Source organism: Neophocaena asiaeorientalis, unplaced genomic scaffold (assembly GCF_003031525.2).
Source record: "Neophocaena asiaeorientalis asiaeorientalis breed wild unplaced genomic scaffold, Neophocaena_asiaeorientalis_V1.1 scaffold184, whole genome shotgun sequence".
Taxonomy (NCBI): domain Eukaryota; kingdom Metazoa; phylum Chordata; class Mammalia; order Artiodactyla; family Phocoenidae; genus Neophocaena; species Neophocaena asiaeorientalis.
In genome coordinates, this window is record NW_020185325.1 from 5,025,167 (window position 1) to 5,038,246 (window position 13,080).

Consider the following 13,080-nt stretch of genomic DNA (forward strand, 5'->3'; position numbering starts at 1 on the left):
TTGACACAATACTTCATAATCTGCTATTTAATTTTACTTGAAATCTTTCCAACATCTTTGTTATCTGGGTTAAGCAAGGATCTGAAATAGAATGATTGAGCTCCCTTTATAGATCACTACTGATGACAACACTTTGGCAACAGTCCTAACTTTTAAGAGGTTTAACTTTTACAAGAGCAAGTAGCATGAGTGTTTTATTTAAGCATCTCTCCTTTTTCCTATAATCTAAAAAAGATTATTTAAACCAATGAAATACCTGAAAGATAACAAAAATAGTAATGATAATATTTTATTAAGCATTCCCTATTTTTCAACCCCTTTTCAAGGCACCTAACACACTTTATGTCATTTCACTCTCATAACAACCCTGTGGGAGGGTTCTACTGTTACGTAGAACCTGTTTTATAGATGAGGTAACTGAGGTATAGTATCTTTCTTATGCATAAGGAGGACCAACTCACCCAAGGTCAAATGGCAAAACATGGCACTTATTTTGACTAAAAAGCCTGTTTAATGGATGGAAATTTCATCTTTGCAAACTCTGAACTTCTTCAGATATTTCAAGTAGTGAGATGTCTAAAATAACACATGAGCAATTTCGGATTGTCCTATCTGTACCATAGATTTGGAGCACTGTTTCATGAAATCAGAACTAAGTGTATCATCTTACACACATTTTCTTGATTTCTTAGAACCTCACTTTTCTTGTCTGCCATATTCTCAATATTAATATTGAGTTCTGAGACTTAAAATAAACTAATAAACATGTAAGAACCTAATAGCACCAGGTTTATTTTAGGTTTTTAATAAATATTAGTTTAATTTTCTCCTTCTTGTAGATCTAATACCCAAATTATATGATTTGTACTTTGATTCTCACACTGCACTGAAAATTCAGATCTAACTTATAACAACTTTTTAAGACTCCTTGCTCTTAAATTTGTCGTGTTTAAATACCTCATTTTATTTTATTTTATTTACTTATTTATTTATTTTTGGCTGCATTGTGTCTTCGTTGCTGCCTGCGGGCTTTCTCTAGTTGTGGTGAGTGGGGGTTACTGTTTGTTGCAGTGTGCGGGCTTCTCATTGCGGTGGCTTCTCTTGTTGCAGAACACCGGCTCTAGGTGCATGGTCTTCAGTAGTTGTGCCTCGTGGGCTCTAGAGCACAGGCTCAGTAGTTGTGGTGCACAGGCTTAGTTGCTCCATGGCATTTGGAATCTTCCCAGACCAGGGCTTGAATCTGAGTCCCCTGCATTGGCAGGCGGATTCTTAACCACTGTGCCACCAGGGAAGCTCCTAAATACCCATTTTATAATTGAACTCCTTTTTATAATTTAGGTTCATATTTCTATCTTCTATTCCAAATCTCTCTTTAATATTACAGTTCTCGTCAAATTCACTAGGAGTTGAAATTTCTAACAACTAACTTAGAAGAAAAAGGACTTTCATTCCTATTGAATGTCCTTCCTACTCATATATAGCAGAGGTCATTGTTACACTGAAAGTCTATAGTTGTATTTCAGATGTTAGTGAAACTGTGATCTACTTTAACCTGTTATTAGAACTTGGTCTTTTTCCTATAAATATGAAGCTCAGCCACCTAGAACATGAGTATCACTGTCCATGAGCGTGTCATGGAGGCGTCTCAGCCACACAAAGGGAAACAAAACTTCTCATTAAATATTTAAATTCTAAAAGAAAATGTATATCTAGATATAAATGATTTTCCATATTCAGGGATTTCTTCTGTTTCTGTGTAAAATGATTATTCTTACCAATTGTTTAGCAACAAGTTATGTCTTTATTTAAAGCTCTAAAATCATGATTTTACTTGGTACATAATCCTCTACCTACTGAAGAATATTACAGGTAGAACACAGTAGTAAATTCCCATAAATAACTGCCTTGCTTATCTTAGAGGTGTTTGAAATATTTTCTAAAGCCCTGTCTGCAAAGTCAACATGAACTGAGGGGAACCATCAGAATAATTCATGGCATAATATGTCAGTATATTTATATATTTCAAGGCCATGGATAAGAAAGGCAAATTATTATTAATAATTACTATAATAGCTATTTCTAATCCTTTGGACATATATAGTATGCATCTTCATGTAAATAAATTTAATGTTAACTCCATGTAATCTAATACTATGTTTGGCTTAAAACAATTAGATATTCAACATATTTTTTAAGGTTCTGCCTGGTCTCAGTCACTGTATACTTTCTCCTCTTCTCCCAGTGTGACCATTAAGTCTCAACCTTATTCTCTCCCTATCACATCCAAGGACCATGACTTGTTTTCATCAGAAATAATGACTTCCTATGGTAGTAATTTTCAGTGGGGTGGGAGGAAAGAGGAAAATCAAAACCAAAACGTTGTTGATCCAAGGAAAAATTAGAAGGTTATGACTAGTTTGGAAATTTCTACTGATACGTAACATGATCTGATGCCTTCTTTCCCCCATATTGTCCAGGCTAAATTCTGACCAGAGATAAGGAAGTGTTGAAAGTAATCTGCCCCAATACTCTGACACTCACAAAGCTACCCTGGAAGCAGTTTAAAAAGCATGACCTTTGAACACATGTGGCTTCTACCTTGGTTCCGAGTCCCTCTCTCCACTTTGGGCTCTGGCCCAGTTCCCTGGGCACTTTCCTCTCAGGCCTTCATTTCCCAACCCAAGCCTCTGCCAGGTTCTTGCTTGCCTCCTCCCTAGGACTGTATTGTTTATATGTGCTTGCAGCACAAGATAGCATCTTAAAGCTGAAAAAGCATTGAGAAGTCATTGAATTTAATATCCTCCTTTGTGGAAACCAAGAATCAAAACAAATTTTCCAACTGAATTACTAAAGGACTGCCATGAGTATGGCTCACCATTCAATATTTTTTTTCCTTCTCACTGTGACCAGGAGTGGTGTGTTTTCTACAGATTAAGATATTCCTTACCCAGACTTAACCTGCCATGTGTTTCCTCCCTTCTCAAGTACCCTTTGTCCTGGGTGTCACATAGGGTCTTGTCCCACCAGCAGAGACATCTCTCTTGCACACAACACAGGTCTGTACAAGGAATGAGTGACGGTCTTCATTCAGACCTCCTTGCTGTAGAATAACTTCTCATTCTTTCTCAGTTCAGAGAAACTGGGGGTGTCTGGCATCCATTAAGCAGACAGAAAAATACCACTTACCCTGGAGAAATAGAGTCAAGATACTGGTTTTGAAACCTTCTCCATCTCTAGCTTTTCTATCACTTGGCCTGTTCCTTATGAATCTGCTGCTACTACCACAAACAATGTTCTTTTGAAGTGGTCCTGGTGTGAAAGTCTGGAGCTTGAAATGTTTTCTCCAATGGAAATGATGTGAGATGTAGTTGAAATAGTGCTATTATTACCATTGTTTAAATCTATTATGGTTTAAATAGGCTCCTTTTATTTTTTACTCTTTTCCAAAGAACATAATTAGCAGATACACAAAATTTCAGTGGAAAAATATGTTTTAAGAGCCAAACAACTAATTTCAAAATTAACTCAGATTTTAACTCACATAATCGATTACCAGGATTTAACAGTTTAAAGCAGTCTGTAGTTCTTGTGATGTTTGTGGATGGTGTTTCAATACAACTGAATTTCTATCCTTGATATTCTCTTGCTCAGCATTGACAATCAAGGCTTTATATATCAAGATGTGTAAGAGGTAACAATTCGTTCTTAAATACTGGCTAAATCTCTTTTTTTCCCTAGCTGCATGAAAAAAAAATTAAATAAATAAAAAGATGCTACATAATGTAAAGCAGAAGACAGAGTTAAAAGGTCAAGTTTCTGAACAAAATTGACCGTGGACTGGCTGTTTGACCTCAGGTTGGTTATTTCAGCTTGCCGTGAGTCATATTCCACATCTATCAAATACTCTCAGTCCTTGTTTGTAAAATACAGAAAAGTCCTTGAGAAAATGCACTGTGCGTTATGATGCAGAGTACACTTACCATCGAGAAGAGTGTGTTAAAGGGCTCATCGTACATTTTTTATGAACATAAAATCAACCCATGTTCCTGGAAATGCATAGACTGTCAGGATTGCAGAAAAAGAAGGTGTTTAATATAGCAAAGGGTTTTACTAACCAAATGTTTGGTTCTGTAGTCAGATATTCATGAAGAGGGGCTGAGAATCCTTTGTCTAATGAATCTGTGAAATTCATTTTTCTATAGCCCAAGAAATTGCTGTCTCAGAAGGAGTGAAAAAGGAGACTAGATCCTATATGGGCATACTCTTATTTAATAAAACCTAGGGAAAGCTAATTGTTCCTGGTTGAGGTCAGGAGGAATATGACGTGCGAAAATATGAATTTGCTTTACAAACTTGCCCAGTATTTGAACATACAATGAATGACCCGTCCAGGGGTCTAATTTTGCACAGGGCCACAAAGATTGGCAACTGTTTATAAGAGTGGGCAAAATGAACCCAGCAGAATAATCATCAGGCAATTCAGATGCAGATTGCAGGCATGGAGAAAAAGTGTGGGAACTTGCAGTTAAGATGGGTAAAATTGCTCGCTTTAGTCATCAAGACCAAGTGTTAAATATGTGTTTGCTTTGTTAGGGATGAATTAGGCTGAACAACAATTGTCTGTGGTTGTGGTAACTGGGAAGAAAATGGCTGTGTGTTGTGAGTGCCTGGCAAGTACTCTCGCCTTATGAGAGCCTGAAAAAAAAGTCCTTATTCCTATTTCCATTGGCCAAGAATGGGATCATTTCTAGGACATGAAAAAGTGTATATAAATTATACAAGCACAGCAATGCACCTTATGCCACAATGTGATGCAAATTGCAGTTACTAAGCATTAGTATTGTTGAACGTAGGGAATATGAAAAGGGTGTGTTGAAAGTGAGATATCAAAACTATGTAATTAATAATACTTTGACTTAGAGGCATGGAAAGGAAGTGTCTCCAATGTGGAAAGAGCAAAAGTTCTGACAGGTCAGATCAGCATGTCCGTATTAACAAACTACTCTAGGCTTAGCATTGTGCTCCATATTGTGAGGGTTAATTCAAGGGAGTAGAATCACCAAGGAAAGTCCATTTCTCATGAAAAACAACAAGAACAAAAGATGCATGTTCAAGTACTATACTGTAAGGCCAAGATTATAAATCCTATAGGAATAGAGAGAAGAAATAATTCAAAATAAAAATGACATGAAAATTTATGATGGTTCATAAACAATCATATGTGACCAGTTGGGAAACAATACAGTGTGACAGAAAATCAACTACATAATTTTAGAAAAGTTGCTCATTTTCTTTGAACTTCAGCTTCATTATTTGCCTGTTGAGAACCACTCTAGTAAGAATAAACAAGACTCACTGATAATATATTCTATTCAGAATTTCAAACTACACTTTCCGGACCAGGTTATAAACCATTATTTCACTCTTATGCTTTAACTTTCTGTCCTCTAAATTAAAAATTATTAGATCAGAAGGTTCCAGATTTGAAGTTCTATAATATGTCAAAATTGATTGAAGTCAGTGGGGCTAAAAGCAAAGCATAACTATTTCTTGTATTAACAACAAAAAAATGGATAAGGCAGTGCATATGGAGATGTAGTAATTGTACAATTGCTGATGGGGTTATCCTTTAGAATGCAAATTGGAAATGCCTATTATGTTCATATCCTTTGACCTAATAATTCCATTTCTAGTTATCTAAGGTATATTTGTAGTATAGAAAATCTATTAGTACAACTGTGCTCACTACAACCTTGATCAATAGAGCATAGATTTAGATGCAACTAAATAAGAAATAGAGAACTGATTAAGGAAATTGATGGAATATCATGAGACTACTGAAACTACTACTACTGATAGCTATAAAGACTACTGTGAAGGCAACCCAAATGCCCATCCAAGTGAGATTAGATGGAAAAGTGTGGTATGTTCAGTGTTTTATTATACAGAGACATAATGAATGACATAGAGTGATTGATAGACAATATTATGATGAAGTCTTAGTTATAAGATTATTAAATTTAAAAAGTAGATTCTAAAAGGTTACATGCAGGTTACTAAACTTTTTATAAAGTCAGAAATAAAATATATATTGTAAATGCAATTTACAAGTTATATATGTATATAAGAAATTCATACATTTACAATATATGTAATATAATACATATATTTCAAATATATGCAGTAAGGGAATGATAAAAATGGAATTTTGAATGATTGCCACCTTCAGTGGGAAAAAGGCAGAGGGAGGAATGGGGACATAGTGATTGATGTAGGTTATTGTCAAGCTCATAGCTTTTGGGGGGATGGTGGTGAATTTGTGAGGGACTTTAGAGTATTACAAATAAGCACATACTTGAATCACTAATGAGAATGTTGTCATGAACTAAGGATTATGATTATTGCAATTATGTATACCAAAGGGCCAAAAGGGGGGAAAAGATTAAGATACATTTTTTTAAATACAAAGTGATTTGTAAAGATTTGTTAATAAAAAGACTAGAAGACAATAAGCACAAATAATGGCTGTGTTACTGTGATGGCCGTGTGATTTTTTTCTTTTCTTTTTCAAATTTTTAAAAGCATATTATTTTAATGAGAACAAATATTTTTAACTAATTTAAAAAATGTTTGCAGAAAACCATGGGCCTGTAGGTCAATGAACTTTTGTAAACATGAGGAAGACAAATGAAATATCATAAAATTGATTAGCATTTCAGCAGGTTCTTGACTAATCCCCATTGCTGGAGGATTGGAGAGTAGTAACTATTAACCTTGCATTGACAACTAAGAAAAAGGAATGTGACTATTTGCAAGAACTTATGCCAGATCCAATTAGTAATGAAAAGTTACATTAACTACTAGAAATATCTCTATCTGGCATTGACCCAGAGAGTGCAACTGTTGGGTGTCAAACATGACTGATATGCCCTCCTGTTCAGTTATTTCTGCAGAGGTTGTATATAGAGGAATCTTAGATTAACATACATAACATGGACTTTGAGTCCTTTAGCTGAATGTTGATGTGCAGGAAACCAATAGGAACAGGGCATGATTCATAATACAAGCAAATTGATTGGACATTTTGACAATGATGTTCAGAGAGCATGACACTGCTGCATGGTCAGATGTTAATGCACTAGGAGGCTCACTCAGAATGAGAAAAATATTACACCAAATTATGCTTTTATAAAAGATTTAGCTGTAAACCTTTTTTCTACAGATTTTAGACCATTTTCACCTCTTTTAACTTTTAAGATACAGGCCATATCACTTTTAAAAATATAATTTTCATTATGTTTGAAGAATACTAGATGAATTAGATGAGTGGCACACTTTGCAGAACTGTATCATATATATTTTCCTCTAATTTAGTGTTTTCTTTCTAGTACACCATCTGTAATACATATAAATCAGTTGATTTCACAGTGTATTTATTCCAGTTTTATTTGACCAGTAATTGAAAAAAAATCTTGGGTAAGAAGTAGCGTTCAGAAAATAATCTGTTTGAGGAATTTAAATAATCCTTTTCTTTTCTCTTTTGTGCTATTTCTTATGGCAAAATAAAAATAAAGGTTGGAAAATATTTTGTGAAGTAATTATTTATAATTTCATATCAATCATATTTTACAATCAAAAGTGTTTTGCTTTTCTCTTCTTTCTAGTTATTTAAAGGCTATGGCCTTCAATGGCAGGTTTGGAAGGCTATGTGATAAAATAGAGCCTCAGGTTTGAAAAAAAAAAAAATAGCTGAGTTTGAATCCTCATGCTGCCACCTTGGAAAAGACATGTAAATTCTCTGAACCTTATTTTCCTAACATGTGGGAAGGAATAAGATGAAATCACCCAACATAGCTCATAAGGTCCTTTGGAAACTAACTAAATAAATGCCTACTCAAATGAGCAAAACTCTTATTGTTTTTAATAATAAAAGAACTTGAAACTCCCCTCCCAGAGCAAGGTGAACCAGGCTATAACAAGAGCACATAGGATGTTTTGTAAGGAATTCAGGAAAAGTCTCTCCTTGGAGCTCAGGTACCCAGTGTGGGACAATGCCAACACCTCCATGTTTTCTTCCAATTCTTCTGTTTCTTCCAGACAGAGTTGAATTGGAAGACTAAGAGTTCCTATGTAAGCACCTATATAGATGGGCTGCTGTGGAGATTGCGGACATGAGGCTTCATTGTGTCAGAAAGTAGAAAGAAACACAAGTGTGTTCTTATAAACACAGCACCTAGTCTAAGGCTCCTTGTGTTGCTATGTATCATCATATTTCAAGATATGTATTTTTTTTGCGTTTTTAAATTATTTAAATTATTCATGTTAATGTAGAAATAATAGAAGCAAATAATAAAATCAAGAAGAAAAAAATTACTCATAATCCTACCACCATTAGCACTATTAGCCATATTTCGACTATTAGCATTACCACTATTAGCATATAACCACTAGTAGCATTTTGGAGAATATTTTTTCTAGTTTATTTTCAATGTGTACAGATGAAATATATGTATCTTTAAAGTGGGACCATTGTGATATATATGTTTTGAAAACTACCTTTAACATTTAGCAGTATATCATCAACATATTGATCAATATAGATTAACACCATCTTTTGTGATGATTGGGTAGAATTACATTTTATGGATATACAAGTCATTCAAGTAATAACCTACAGCTGTACATTTAAATTATTTTCACTTTTCCCCTATAATAGATAATATTGTGATATATAGCTCCACATTTTTATCTTTATGAATCCATCTGATTATTGAAAAAAATTCTTGCAAGTGAAATTTCTGAATTAAGTTACATTACTTCCAATTACACTTTAGAAAGCCTCTACTAATTTTACTCCTGCCAGCATCTACGAGAGCTATTGAGCACGGGGCATTTTCCTTCTTTGACTCTTTGACAGTCTGATAGTTGATGAGAGGGGAGAGGCTATCTAGGCTTTTGTTCATGGTTATGATTACTAGTAAGGTGAAATATTTTTATCACATATTATCAATCATTTATATTTCTGACTTTTGTATCTTGCCTGTTCATATCCTTTGTTCACTTTCCTACCTGGTTATATATTCTTTTTTCTTTCTTTTTTTTTTTTTTTTGCGGTACGCGGGGCTCTCACTGTTGTGGCCGCTCCCGTTGCGGAGCACAGGCTCCGGACGCACAGGCTCAGCGGCCATGGCTCACGGGCCCAGCCGCTCCGCGGCATGTGGGATCTTCCCAGACCGGGACACGAACCCGTGTCCCCTGCATCTCAACCACTGTGCCACCAGGGAAGCCCTATATTCTTTTTGTTACCAATTTGTAAGATTCCTATGTATTAGAGACATTTCTGTCACACATAATTATATTTTTCCTTGACTGTAATTTGCTTTTTCACTTGGATTGTGGTATTTTTCCCCATACAAATGTCTTAAAATATTTATTTAATTAGATCTTTTAATTTTTTGCCTGGAATCCTGATTGAAAGGGCTTTCTTCACCTATACATATGAACCATATTTTCCACTAGTAGTTTTAAATTTCATTGTTGTACTTATACTTAATTCATTTGGAGAATTAATTTTACCTTAAGGTGTGAACTAGGGCTCTAAATTTATTCTTGTCAAGTGGTTAACTGGTTTCCACAATACTTTTTATCAAATCGTACATCTTTTCCTCGCTGATTTCAAATGCCATTTTTATTATACACTAAATTCTTCTTTGTTGTTTTGTTTGTATCTGAACTTTGTGTTCTGTTTCATTGATCTCTCTATTTTGGCACAAACTTCATGGTTTTAAATTTTGAAGCTTTATAATGTTTGCTTAAAAGTTCATGAGTCATGTCCCTCTATAAGTATTCTTCTGTTTCAAATCTTTCTTGACTCATTATACCATGCTTAGTTTTCCAGTTAAATTTTAAGATCATTTTGTTGAGTTCTATAGAAAAATAGTAAGGATTTTGACAGTAGTTTTCTTAAATATATAGGTCACCTTAGGGACAGCTGATTTTTTAGAAAAGTTCTCCCATTCAAAACATGGTAGTTGTCTCTACATAAGCATGTTGTTCCTAATATCTCAAGAAAATTGTGTTTACCACCTGAACAATTCTCATGAGATTTATTCTGGTTTGTAAGAGGTTTTTGTTTTATACACATATTTATTTATTTTTTCAATACACATTTATAAACACATTATGTTCCAGGCTCTGGGCTAAGTCTGATGCTTAAGAGAGACCAACAGCTAAAGCAACACTACCCAAAAAAAAATACAATGTGAGGCACATCTCTAACTTTAAAAATTCTAGTAGCTACACTAAAAAAAACAAAAGAAACATGCAGTCAATTTCAGTAATATAATTTATTTACCCAGTATATCAAAAATAACGATTTCAATGTGTACCCAATATAAAAATTATCGAGATAATTTATGTTCTCTTTTTAAATCTATGTCTTCAAAACTCAATATGTATTTTATACTTACAGCACATCTTAATTTGGACTAGCCACATTTCAAGTGTTCAAAAGCCACACATAGCTGGTGGTTACCCTACTGAACAGTGCTAGATAATTTGATGTCTTCAGAATTTGGATCGTAATAGAAGCTCTCCTACTGTTGGAGTTGGTCCAAGTAGAGTGATTGGTAGATATAAAAAGAGAGCTTGCAGCAAAATACAAAGAAAGAACTGAGAGTTAAAAAATACCAAAGAGGACCAAAGAGGTCTTCCTTGGTGGTGCAGTGGTTGAGAGTCCGCCCGCCGATGCAGGGGACGAGGGTTCATGCCCCGGTCTGGGAGGATCCCACATGCCGCGGAGCGAGCGGCTGGGCCCATGAGCCATGTCCGCTGAGCCTGCGCGTCCGGAGCCTGTGCTCTGCAACCGGAGAGGCCACAACAGTGAGAGGCCCGCGTACCGCAAAAAAAAAAAAACAAAAAAAACAAAGAGAAGCTTGTGAAAAGGACTAAAAGAGAATGGCCTAAGAAGTAGGACAAAAGCGAGATCTGCTACTTGAGAGATGAAAAAAGGGAGGATTTCAAGGAGAAGGACTATAGTTTCTAAGTTAGAGAACTTTGCTAGCTTATCAAGTTGCATCTTCCACGTGTAGTTGGACAACTCAAAAGTTCAATGGCGTGAGAAGTAATGACCAACTATTGTTTTAAACTGAGCATATAACAAATTCAGATAGTCTGAGAATTTTAACTGTTGAAGAACTTTTAACTAATTTCAAATATTGAGCTTTTACATACAGGCAATTTCTTATCTAAGCATAAAACTATTTCATTCTGTAATAGAATCCATTCATTTTTACCCTTTATTTTTCTCACATTCCACATATATTATAAATCTTGTAGTTGACAACTTCAAAAGTCTCTTCTCACAAGTCATGTCCTGCTATCCTGGTATAAGCCACCATCAGTGATTTCTTAGGATGATACAAGACTCTTGAACTGGGCTCCCGGATTTCACCCAAACTTCTGTATTTCACTTTAAGTCAGAGTGAGCCTTTTACAAAATAAGTCAGTTCCTATCATTCCTCTGCTGAAAACTCTTGGATAGCTTTCTATTTCTCTTAGAACAAAGGGGAAAGTACATGAAGATTTCCTGCAAGTCTCTCCATGATCAGACCAACTGCCTCACTGCTGGCATCCCCTGAAGCAACTCCCCCATCCTCCCACCAGCCATCCTAACAATCCTTGAAATTTGCAAGATGGTTCCCACTGTTGAGTTTCCTCCTCCACTTTACCTGAGTCTCTGCCCAAATATCACTTTACCAAAAAGATCTTTTCTAGCCTAATAAAAGCCTTTGTTCTATATATCTTTACCCCTGTTTAATTTTTCTTTACTATACTTCTTACCAGTTCACTTCTATTATATTCTGTTGAATTGTATCCTATTCTATAGTTTCTCCCCTACTAGAATATAAGTCTCACGAGGGCTTAGGCTTTTCTTTGTTCACTGCTGAATCCTCAGAGCCAAGAACAGCGCTGGCACTCAGTTGGTGTGCAATATGTCTAACTAACTAACTGAATGAACGAATAAACATTTGTCTGGATATTAAAAAAAATCACCCCAGGTCTTCTAAATCATTGCTGGCATTAAAAGCAATGTTTCCAATTTTGAAGTCTTTTAGAAAAGGTTTTTTCTCCCCCAAGAGAAGATTCAATTTCACGCTTTGAAACTTTAAATGAAAGGAATTTGAGTTATGAAGAGAGAATTTTGGAATATTACAATTTTAAGAGATTTTGACTGATACAACTTTATTGTGTTAATTGAGAATAAAAATATTTCTCAGAAGGTCATATAGCATAGAAATAAAAAGATTAACACTCTGGAGACTTTAGCAAGATTTTCTAGTCTTGAGAGATCCACTACTATCTAGCTGCATAATTTTAGGTACCCCTCTAGTCTTTGGTTTTCTCATCTGTAAAATAAGATAAATAATTGTACCTATTTATAAAACTTGTGAGGATTAAATGACTTAGATTATGTGAAGGGCTTAAAGCAGTGCTTCAAACATAGTGTCTCATAAGAATTTACTATTATTTATTTGATAATAGTATTATTACTTAACAAGGGCATAGGTGTTCTTATTGATTAATTTTTTGTTTGTTTTCTATTTGTTCGTTATTTTTCTCTGCATTGATTCTAAGGGAGAATCTCTCTCATAGGAGCAATCCAGAATACGAGAATTGAGGCAATTTCTAGTTGTTTGCATAAACTCCCTACTTTTTCACTTGTGGAATTCAGACAAACTTTTTGGGCCCTCACATTTTGCAAATGAATGCTCTACTTCTCCATTTCACTTTACCTGCATAGGCAAAGTTAAAGGGAAAGTCAGGTGAACTGGCAAGGGATGGCTGTATAGAATGAAATTCTAAAAGAGAGTTTCTTATACCCAGAGAAAGGCTATTTAGAGGAAGAAGGAGCTCCATCACTGAGACTGAGTTGGGACAGTCCAAATGCACAAACCACAGGTTTTAAAAACTGACTTTAAAAATGCCCTTCAATATTTGTCTTCCTCAGGTGAAACTGATTCAAACTATTCATCCACACTTTTTATCCTAGAACATAACTCCAATGATCATGTTTTTAGC